The sequence below is a fragment of the Pteropus vampyrus genome, unplaced genomic scaffold (assembly GCF_000151845.1).
Source record: "Pteropus vampyrus isolate Shadow unplaced genomic scaffold, Pvam_2.0 Scaffold22, whole genome shotgun sequence".
NCBI lineage: Eukaryota > Metazoa > Chordata > Mammalia > Chiroptera > Pteropodidae > Pteropus > Pteropus vampyrus.
The window spans coordinates 4,731,135-4,742,713 of NW_011888803.1; the positions used below are offsets into that span (position 1 = coordinate 4,731,135).

Below are 11,579 nucleotides of genomic sequence, written 5' to 3' on the forward strand. Positions count from 1 at the left end.
AGAATCTAAAAAACAAAACAAATAAAAAATAACAAACATTATTATAGATACTGAGAACAAACTGGTGTCTGCCAGAGGGATGGGGGTGGGGGAATGAGTGAAATGGGTGAAGGAGATTAAGGGGTACAAACTTCCAGTTATAAAATAAATAAGTCCCAAGGCATAAAGAATAGAGTCAATGAATGGTATAGTAATAATTTTATAAGGTGACAGAAGTAACTAGACTTAGCATAGTGATTACTTCTTAATGTATATAAATATCAAATCACTATGTCATACACCTGAAACTAATGTAATATTGTAATTTAATTATACTTCAATTACAAAAAAAAAAACCTTTTTAAATTGTTTTTAAAGACCTGAGCTTGTATTCTTTAATACTGACATTACCACTTACATGAAGAATAAGAGTTACTCAAGCATCTGACTTGTTTAATAAAATGCTAGTGTTTTGAACTTAAAATTTTTTTCTGTTGAAGCTGACTTCAAAATTTGAAGAAATTACGGAAAGAGTGATTCTCTTCAAAATAGTTTTTATTCAACAACTGTAAATAAGAGTAGTATTCAAAGGAGACTAGCAAGCTGCATTCTGATAAACAAGGCATTTCGAACTTTAGCAAAAGTAACATCTTTTCTATATTTGACTTGGTTAATGCTTCCCTTGTTAGGTTTATTCACAAAATTAATACAATAGTCCCCCCTTATCGGCATTTTTGCTTTTTGGTTTGTTACCTGTGGTCAGCTGTGGTCCAAAGATACTAAGTAAAAATAAACAACTCATAACTACTAAATTTTGCACTGTCTGAGTAGTGTAATGAAATCTCATGTTATCCTGCTCCACCTCTCCCCAAATCGGATGTTAATCATCTCTTTGTCCAGCTTATCCATGCTGTACAGTACAATAAGATATTTTGAGAGAGACTACATTCACATAACTTTTATTACAATGTGTTGTTATAGTTAGTTGTTCTATTTTATTATTAGTTATTATTGTTAACCTCTTACAGTGCCCGATTGATGAATTAAACTTTATCATACATATGTTTGTATAGGAAAAAACATAATATGTATAAGGTTCAGTACTATCTGCAGTTTCAGGTATCTACTGGGCATCTTGGAATGTAGATCCCTCAGACAAGGCGGGGGACTAACATATGTATGTTCTGTTTGTAAAAGACACATGCAGAAATTAATTCTATTCCTGCTACATTTAAATTACCCGATATGGTATTCATTGAATCTTTTCTATGTGCCTATACTCTTAAGAAAATATTGAAAATTCCTTGATTCTGAACTGCAAATATAAATGCCAATAAAAATTAGAATTCTGACTATTAGTTTAAAAGCTATATTTTTTATTAAAAGTATGAAAAATTATTCAATTACTTTTGTCCTCGTAAAAATGACATAGATTGATAGCCAATGTTAATTCATCCTACATAAATGAGCTTCTACTTACAGATTAAAATATCCCTTTTTTACAAAATTACACAACCAAATGTCCATCATTTTTATGTTAATCCCTTGTCTGTTACCTAATCATGAAATGAAGAAATTGGGAAGAAAAATCTTTAAGTGCTACTTTATTTTATTTAGTTATTTATTTTTTAGGCGAGACAACTCTTTGTTGACTTCACAGATTGCAAGGACCTTGTCAACTTACAATACCTTATTTTTTATTTTTTACACCTACAGCATCTGGTCTTCCTAGGTGGTCTCCCATCAAAGTACTAAACAGATCTGACCCTGCTTAGCTTCCAAGATTAGACAGGATCGGGCTTGTTCAGGGTTGTATGGCCATAGACTAAGTGCCACTTTATTCCTTTAGTATTTTCAACTTTAGTCTATGATAGTATGCCCATTTGTAACAATACTTAACCAAGGATATTGTGAAGCCTGGAGATGAGCCTATCCAGCAAATTTTTCTTTGTTACTAATCATAAAACCTTTACAGCTCTGTTAGACTCTCACATAAAACACCGTGCTAGGGAGCAAAATTAAGAATTAGATTTGCTTGGACTGCATCCAAGGACTGTCATTTTGATGCATGGTCACATGGTAAAAGGACGTATGTCCGTTCCTTATCTACCATTTTAAGGTCAAGTTCTTCAGCTTCACTCAGCAATCTGATCATAGCCTTTGTATTCACGAAGTACTTTTTTTATCTTCCTTCATTCCATGTCAAACTTATACTATATTAAAAAACTAAAAATTATTGGTCTCCAAAAACTTAGAATCTTGCTCCCTCACTAGTAATTTACACATGTAAAAGTGTAAGACAGTGGTATCACAACATACCTCAATCAAAAACATTGAACTGAGCAGCACTATGGCTATTGGCAAGAACAAGCGCCTTAGGAAAGGTGGCAAAAAAAGGAGCCAAGAAGAAAGTGGTTGACCTATTTTCTAAGAAAGATTGGTATGATGTGAAAGTACTAGGTACTATAAGAAATACTGGGAAAACATTAGTCATGAGAACTCAAGAAACCAAAGTCAAATCTGATGGTCTCAAGGGTCGTATATTTGAAGTCACCTATCTGATCTGCAGGATGATGAAGTTGCATTTAGAAAATTTAAGCTAATTGCTGAGGATGTTCAAGGCAAAAACTGCCTAATTTCCATGGCATGTATCTTACCCATGACAAAATATGCTCCATGGTCAAAAAATGGCAGATCATGATTAAAGCTCATGTTGATGTCAAGACTACCAATGGTTAATTGCTTCATCTGTTCTGTGTTGATTTTACTTAAAAAAAAACAATAATCGGAGTCAGAAGACCTCCTTATGCTCAGCACCCAAGAGGTGCACACAAATGACTTGAAAGAAGTGATCAATAATTTGATTCCAGATAGCATTGGAAAAGAAATAGAAAAGGCTTGCCAATCTATCCACTCATGTCTTGGTTAGAAAAGTCAAAATACTGAAGAAGCTCAAGTTCGAATTGGGAAAATTCATGGAGCTTCATGGTGAAGGTAGCGGTTCTAAAGCTTAATAATGAGACAGGTGCTAAAGTTGAACAAGCTGATGGATATGAGTCCTCAGTCCAAGAATCTGTTTAAAATTCAGACTTGTCATGGTGACAAAGAAAACCTATTTGTGATTAAAAAAAGAAGAAGCGATATTTATAAGTCCCTTTAAATTCAAGAAACAATAACAAATCTAAGCCTCAAAAATGTATAAATGTTCCAAAATTGTCATCTTGGAATTTGATTGTTTAAAAATTCACTAAGTGATAATTTCTTAATAGCAGCCATTTTTTTTTAGGTCAGCTCTCATGTTGAACTTTATGCTCCTTTTAGATAAGAGACAATGCTTGATTTTCTCTCGCAGGTATAAGAAAAATCTGTCTATCTACTTATTGCTTAATTAGGAATGCATTTTAAGTATTCACAACTTACACAAAATACTTTGATTTTTAGAGACTAAAATGAGCAGAAGAGAAAGCAGTAATTAGTTAACAAGCCACCAGTTAGCTTCACCAACTCACTGCTTTGAGAAATTTTAACTATCTGCTACATCTCACCATTCCTCTCCTAAATTAGCATTTTACCGGTTGTAAAATGCTTTTGACTGGAATAGGAATGTTCAACATAGAAAGCTATTGCTTGGTAGTCAAATAAATACTAACTGCTTGAATAGTAATAATCAATAAATAACAAATATGCATGCCATCCAAAATAAACAAAGTAAATTAAATATACTCATTTTATTAAAGGAGAAATGAAAATTTAACTGCTACAATGGTGGAATGGTCTGGAGTCCACCCATCATACATCTGACATCTCATTAAGTGTAGTGAGAAAAAGTCAGGAGGCCCATTTACAGCTGGAGTTTGCAGAAACTGAGAGAAGTAGATAATAGCAGCTGAGGAAAAAGATTATATTACCAATACAAAAAAAAAAAGTTTCTTCCTCTGCTTTAGAAAATACATAATGTTTCTTTTGAACCTTTAATCATTGGCAACTGATCTTAAACTAAGACAGGTAAACCTTTTCTTATGTTTTGGGGAAAGAAAAATTGACAACTGAAAAAGAATGGTTCTCAAAGAACATTAATGCAAACAAAATGTTTGTAATAATCTGTGTATATTTAATATATGGTCACTTCACATCTGAGGAAGGTAATTATCTAAGAAGAAAGAAAATCCTATGAGCCATTTTATTTTTTACATTTAAAATGTTTCTGGAGTTCACATTAACATTAACTTTATAAAATCTTCATGTTCTGGTATATTCATCGAAGAGAAAACTATGTGCCCTGCCTTCCCCCTGGGGTAGAAACTTGCTTTCTAATTTGTCCTCCCATCTGCATTTACCAGAGGAGCAGATGCTCAGCTTCTAGGGTAAGAGTCTGGCCTTTTCCCTCCTATCAGAGCAGAAAGAAAGGGGGTTCCGAAGAGATGGTGGCAGCTTTCCAATGGCTGGCCTGTACTTTTACATTTAAAGTAAGCAGGTGGCATCAATGAGCGGTCTAATGACTAACGCGAGATAAGAGTGCAATTGATCTTTTTATTAACCCGTTTCCCCAGGTGAGTGGCAGTCTGCTCCTCCCTCCTGGGTTCAGTTACATTGTTCAGTTCCAGGAATCATTTTAGACCCATTCACTTTTTTTGTCTGAGCTGATACTTAAAGCACAGGGGCACAAACACTGATATTCTGTCTCATCTAAATTCTCCTGTCTGAACCTACAAACTGGTAAATGCCTTTATAATTTGAATCTGACTCAAAACAATATTTAACACACATGTGAATGTATCTTCAATCCTACTGATTTTCTTTTTATGTTGAATTTGAACTGCGGGTTTGTTTGTCTTCCTTCTAGGTCGCAGACCACTAACACTGAACATCACAACTAGTTCTGAAGAATAATGGAGCCTACATAGATTCTAAGGTAATTGATCAATTTCAAAGTGGGGAATAGTGGATCCAGTTACAGTACAAACTCCAGCGTTGTGTAAATGTGCTGTCCTTTATTTATCTACTGGTGATTTTCTAAGTTATGATACCGGGTAATCTTCTAATGAAGAGTAGAATCATGCCCCTGGGTAGTGCTGAGAAGAACAAACTATGTCTATGGGGTCTTCCCTTCAGAGTCAAGTTGTATATTGCTTAAGGTTGACTATCTACCTAGATTTCTTAAAAAGTATTCTTGTGATCTCCCGCCCTGAAGCATGCCTGATATTGCAAATCACATAATGAAGTAGAGAGCTGTTAAATCTGTCATTTTTATAAATGAAGCCTGACATGATTAGGATGTATTTCTTTGTAGAAGTAGGAAGAGGTACAAAACATGCCACAGAAGCTACCTCTACTGCAGGTGGTATCAGATGAGGAGGTATGGGATAAAAGGATTTATAGAGAATGGCCTCATATTTCTATTTCTCTGAATCACGGTCATCATTTGCTTTTCTGCTTGTTAAATAATCGTATAGTCCTAGAAGCTATTGATTCTATATTAAGGTGGACTAGTACAGGATCTTTAATATCACCAATAGCAAAATTATTAATAAATGAGGTTCAGAGCCAACCTAAATTCTAATTGAAGTTCTGTCATTTACTAGCTGTGACACTGTGGGCTTCAATTTTCTTTCTTACAAATGGGAGAAATAGCAGTACCACACTTCCAAGAACTGTGGTATCGTAGAAAAGAAAATGAGTGGACATAAAGCATTAAAAATATTGTCTGGTATCTGGTAAACACTAAATTTACTGATTAACTAAAGAGCTTCTATAGTCTACCTCCTCACTTGTTTCAGTTTTTAATTCTTCTTATGTCCGGAAACTGTGGTTACGGGAATTGTTAAAGGAACCAAATTCCCAATTCCCTTTTAGCTGCCTCCCTCCTAAAGGAGGTATATTATACCTTTCATGTAAATACCAGGAAGGAAAATAATTGGCATCCCATTGCCCTTTGAATGGGCCCCTGGCTAGCCGTAGGTGGTGTGACGTGTAAAGTGACCTGAAAGCCGGCGCCTGCCAGCTCAGAGCACAGTGTAGTGAGAAAACCAATTAGGAGGCTCCATCGCCATTTCTGAAACATGCAAATATCAATTGGTATAGAGTTTCAGGAAACAGAATAAAAAGGAATCTACAAAACAAAAAGCCTTTCAAGGGGATGGAGGCACCGTGCTTCCCAATCACAAACGGATAATTATGATCACCATTAGAACATAATCAGCTTATAGGTGGTTAATGACGTCATCTCTCCAGTAGATTTGCCAATAGACCACGTTTCCCCCTTGCATCTATCCTTCTCTTCTCTTCTTTGTAGAAATAGGAAGAGGTACAGAACATGCCACAGAAGTTACTTCTACTGCAGGTGGTATCAGATGAGGAGGTATGGGATAAAAGGATTTATAGAGAATGGCCTCATATTTCTATTTCTCTGAATCACGGTCATCAATTGCTTTCCTGCTTGCTAAATAATTGTATAGCATAACCACGGTGCTAGTTGGTCAGAACAAGTCACTGGATTTTCCCTTCCTCCATTAGCAAAAGCATATTTCTCAAATCTACCATCCTACTGTTTTATTTCAGGAATGAAGGTAACAGATCAGAGAAATAAAATATTAGTATAGGGTTTATAGAACCCCTGAACACCTGGGTTCAATCCAAAAGGGGTCGTTAAATGCTCTCTGACTTAGTTTTCTCATATTCAGAATGTAATTTGTCAATATCCTATTTCCAAAGATAATTTTAAAGATAAAAATATGTGAAATTGATCTTTTAACACATGTAGAGATAAGGTTTATTTTAGTTGATTTAGCTATTCGTTGCAAATGCTACCATTGATTATGGCTATATTTTTATTTTAATAACTCAAATGCAGAGAATGGTATTATAAGTTTTAAACAAGTTATCTGCTGAGCCATTTAAAGACCATTAATTCGAGTAAAAAATGAGACCTAGTCTGAAGTTGGAATATTTTTTAATTAACCATACTGTTATAATATTTACACAACAGTGGTTTTCAGTCTTAAAAACATTTAAAGAGGTAAAATTTGGCAAAGTTGAAATAATGATGCATCTTTGAAAGAATAGGTATTAATAATAGGTTATTTATTGGAAGATAACTTTTTAATGAAAATAATAGATATCATTTCCTATCACGACTCTTACTCAAATTTCAGTGTGAAAATTCTTTCATTTTTTAAAATCATAATCTGATACATATAGATTTTAATTAATGTAATCTTAAATGATTTTCACACCAATATTATTGTCTTAATATAATCTTGACTATCACACCGCTATAATATTGAAAGCAAGGCAAATAATAGCTATGGTGGAAGAGACAGCTACTAAGACAATGTTTTAGTGTAATACTGCAGAAATTTTTAACTGTTTTGTGTTAAAACATTTTAGCATAATTTTCTGGGGACTTTATGCTATAAAGAAACTTCGACTGCTGTGATAATGTCAGAACCATGAATGGATAATGTCTATTCCCTGTAACCAGCATTTTAGGGAAGTGGCACTGTTAAAAATACATGGCTGGGATAGCATTTTTGCATTCTAGTCCGAAATTTACATCTGAAATTTCTGAGTGATTTTGAGAAATTAGCATCCATCTGAAGAAATAAGGGAGCCTCAAAAATAAAGGCTTTAGGAAAAAATTTAAAGCAATAAAAATATTTTTAAAAATGTTTCGTAGATTCTAGCATGCGCTAAATCCACATTCTGCTGCCAATCTTTTCTGACACCTATCTGCCAACTCCTCTTGCCCCATTGATCCCATCATTTCAAGAAAAAAAAAAATTAGTTTAAAATGGATCCCCTTCATAGCCACTGGAAACTTTAAAATTACAAAATACATATATACCAGCTAAATTTACTTTTTAGGTCTCACCAATAAGATGTTTGGAGACTTTTTTTTAAGTCACTTAACTAATTTTATTGAGGGTCTACAATAAGCTTAAAACTCTTCCACAACGAAGCAGATTAAAAACAATGTAAAGTGTGGCCCCTACTCTCTACAGTTTATAGAGGTAAAATCAACATGTAGAAAATAAATATTAACATCATAAGAAATATGTGCATGTGCTCATCTCGATATTATAAATTATAAATTTTCTAGTAGTTCTGATAGAAGAGGTAGGATCCAAGATGTTTTAATAATGAATGGAGCTTGGATACTCTCTGAGCTAAATAACCAGTGCTCCTATATATTATCTAGGGTCAATGTAATGAGCTGTTTGACCAGTAAGAGCAAAACAAAGGAGTAGCTGAAGGGGCTGGTTATTTCATCATTAAAGTTAGGTAAATCCCAGCAAACATGTCTTTCACTTTCCTATGCTCAGTGAAAGTGCTAATAGACAGCCCATCAAAATCGCAAACTCAATTTGAGTATGAGGTTCTCCCTTCAGATTGCAACAGTAAATATTCCAGGATTGGTGGAAAGAATCCATTCCCTTCAGGGAGAATTACAGTGATTATAGCTGAGTTAAAACCCGAATGTTGGTTTTAGGAATAAAGCTCACTGGGTAATCCCATATATCTGAAATAGAAACTCAAAGTCTCAGAGGCTCATCAATCACAAGCATTCTCTCTCTGAGGACTCAATTTCCTTAGCTCTCCCTGCTGGTTCATCAGCTACTTTCTTTGGTTTCTGACACAGCCCCAAACTGAACCACTTGAGAAAGTTGGTATTATTGACCTTGACAGAGAAAGATTTGAGAACCAGATGAGTCCATTTTATACCTAGTTAAATGAATTAACCATCGCCACCTGAGTAAAAAGTGAGATCATTCTCATATTGATAATCTAAAACTTGACTCACCCAAAGAAAACTAAAATTAGATAATGTTCTTGAAACTCTAAGTTCCATTGTGTCATGAAAGTAGATTGTGAGTATGCTGATGACAACAGTAATTATAGCTACTATTTATTGAGAGTTCATCATATGCTTCGCATTCTAGTATATGCTTTAACTTAAGTATTTCTCATTTAATCCTCACAAAATTTATATTAGGAAGAAAGCATTGTCCTCAGTTTAAAGATAAATAAATGAGGCTCAAATATTTAATTCGATCAATTTTAACAAAGTAGCAAGTGGCAGAGCCAGGATTTGAACCCGTGTTTTTCTAAGGCTGAAAGCCATGCTTTTGTCCATTATGTGCTCTACCTTTCAGACAGTGTTGCCTCACTGTCTAACGATGCTTTTCTTATATAGTCAGGTATACCAGAAAGATGACTGAGTTGACAGTTTTATTGCATATATGTACATTAACATCTACCAATACTTATTATTTAGTCCCATGAAGTCAATGAATGTTTTGCAAGGAGATGGGCTACAGATTCAGAAAAATCAATGGATATTTGACTAAGCAAGTGAATTATGAAGAGTAAAAGCATTATATGTGCTTTTTCTTGGAAGTAAGGGGAAAGTTATAGTGTTAATAAAACAGACCCAATGCTAATGACTTATAGCACCCCCACCCCCACCTGCCCCCTGCCCAAAGTAGAAATCAATCTGACTCTAAGGGTGATTTTGCTCATTCTGTAAATTTATTTCCCAATAGAGTTTCTTAATTTTGACTTTCAAAATACTGAATCCTGTCATGGCTTTTTGCTTTTGGATTCAAGGCCAGTTTACTTCCTAATCTCTTCTCATTTATTATTCACTTTCATATAAGGTTCACTTTGCCTTGTTTTCACATTCTTTATGTTCTTACACACTTTCTAACAGACTGTCCTCACTGTCTGGAAGATGTTCCATTGATCTTATCTTTTCCTCCTTGTGTCTGTCAAATCTTCAGTGTATTTAGCTTCCAGAATCTGTTGTTCTGATTTTGCCCAAAGCTTTCTCAATTAATTAAATATAAAACATTGTAATCCTTCTATGGAAATCATTGTTCCTCTCTAGCCAAAAGTATTACCAGTAAAATGTATTCGTTTTGTACATAACAGTAATTTCAACTGTTAGAATGGACTTTCTGTTGATTTTTTTTCTGGTTAAAGTAGAAATGATATTGTAGAAATTTTATAAATATCAAAACAAACAAAAAAGAAAATAAAAGCCATTGTTTACACCAACACCTTAAGAAAAGCATTGTTAACATTTTGTTATATTTCTTTCTAGTCTTTTTTTTTACATATATGTGATTGTGTTTTAACTTAAATACTCTCTATCTTAATATATTTTTATTTTGCTTTGTTTTTTTCTAAAATTAGACCCTCCAAGATTTAGATTCATCTGCTTTTCTGTATTCATATGACCCAAGTAGCCAGAAGGATTGACCATTAAGAGACCTGGTGAAGCACTGACTCATAAGAGTCTAGAAGTATTTTTATTTCTGGGCTCGTTACAAAGATTTATCTCTTATATGATCTGTGTGCAACTCCTGCGTAATTCTTCTCTTTGCCTCCATAATTTCCTATAAATTAAAACCTCTCTGTTTTATTTCATAGAATCTAGAAAAAATATTAATATTAGATAAGACATGGCATTATGCAATAATACATCTCTGTTCTTGATTTCTAAATTAAATTATAGATCTTAAAAAAAAAAAAAAGATTCTATGTTCATGTAATGTTATAAATGCCTTCTGTGGGTTTTCTCCCCTGTTGGTGGGCCTATCTTAACTGTATGACAGCTGAAATTTCCTTGTTCAACTTGCATCTTTTAGATATCTAGCCGTTTTGTCCACCAAGCTCATGTGATCAAGGACTCATCAGTTTTTATACCTGATGAACATGCATTGTCTGAAACGCTAACTTTCTCTATGTGACTTACCTGACCAATTTGGGGATTCAAGATTTCATCATTTAGCCTATTAAGGAGGACTTTGCACTTAGACAGTTGCTACACATCTCATTTCTTTCTCCTATTAAAAGATATCTGATTATCCCACTCAGGTTTAGACATTTATCTAGTTTGGATTTGTTTACTAAACAAACTTTTAAAGATACTAACCAACTTTTCACACACAAAAAAAGCATTAAAATGTAACCTTGTAGGAGAAACAGCTTTACAGTCTTATTGAACACCTTTGTCACAATTCCCCTGAAACAAAGTATATCCTAAGCACCCAACGCATAGCATATCATCATTAGCTATTTGTAAATGAATTAATAATGTTCTTCAAGGCATCAAAACCCATCCTCAAGCAAACAGGATGGGGGCCAAAGACTTCCATAGCTTGAAAGAGATGTAAGAACCTTTCCTTCCACAAAAATATGTCTCCTTAAATGCTACCTATGAAGCTTTGGTCTATGAGACTAGTATTTCTTACACCTTTCCTCCCCGCACTTGCCACCTAAAAGAGCTATCAGAGACTATCCAAGTTAAGCCCTTGGTCTGAAACTATTGGAAAACTGCTAAGTATATTCATGCAAGTGTAGTGTAGATTTTACAGACAAAGATAAAGGAGATGAAGTATTAGCACCATTGACAATGAACCTGAGAACTGAACAGCTGTGAGTGTTGAGGTTCCCCAGGCAACGAGGGTTCAAGAGGACAACCGTGAGGTGTCAGGACTATCGAGACACCGTAATATTTTAAACTGCAGACATTGTGCATCAGGGCAGATACTGCCAGCAAGAAGTCTGTGTTTTATTGAAGTCTAAACTAATTCCCC

At 34.3% G+C, this 11,579-nt stretch overlaps 1 pseudogene; it reads right to left on the reverse strand.

Moving 5' to 3' along the window:
* Positions 1 to 1,686: 1,686 nt before the first annotated feature.
* Positions 1,687 to 1,805, reverse strand: LOC111736825 (annotated as a pseudogene).
* Between the last annotated feature and the right edge of the window lie 9,774 nt (positions 1,806 to 11,579).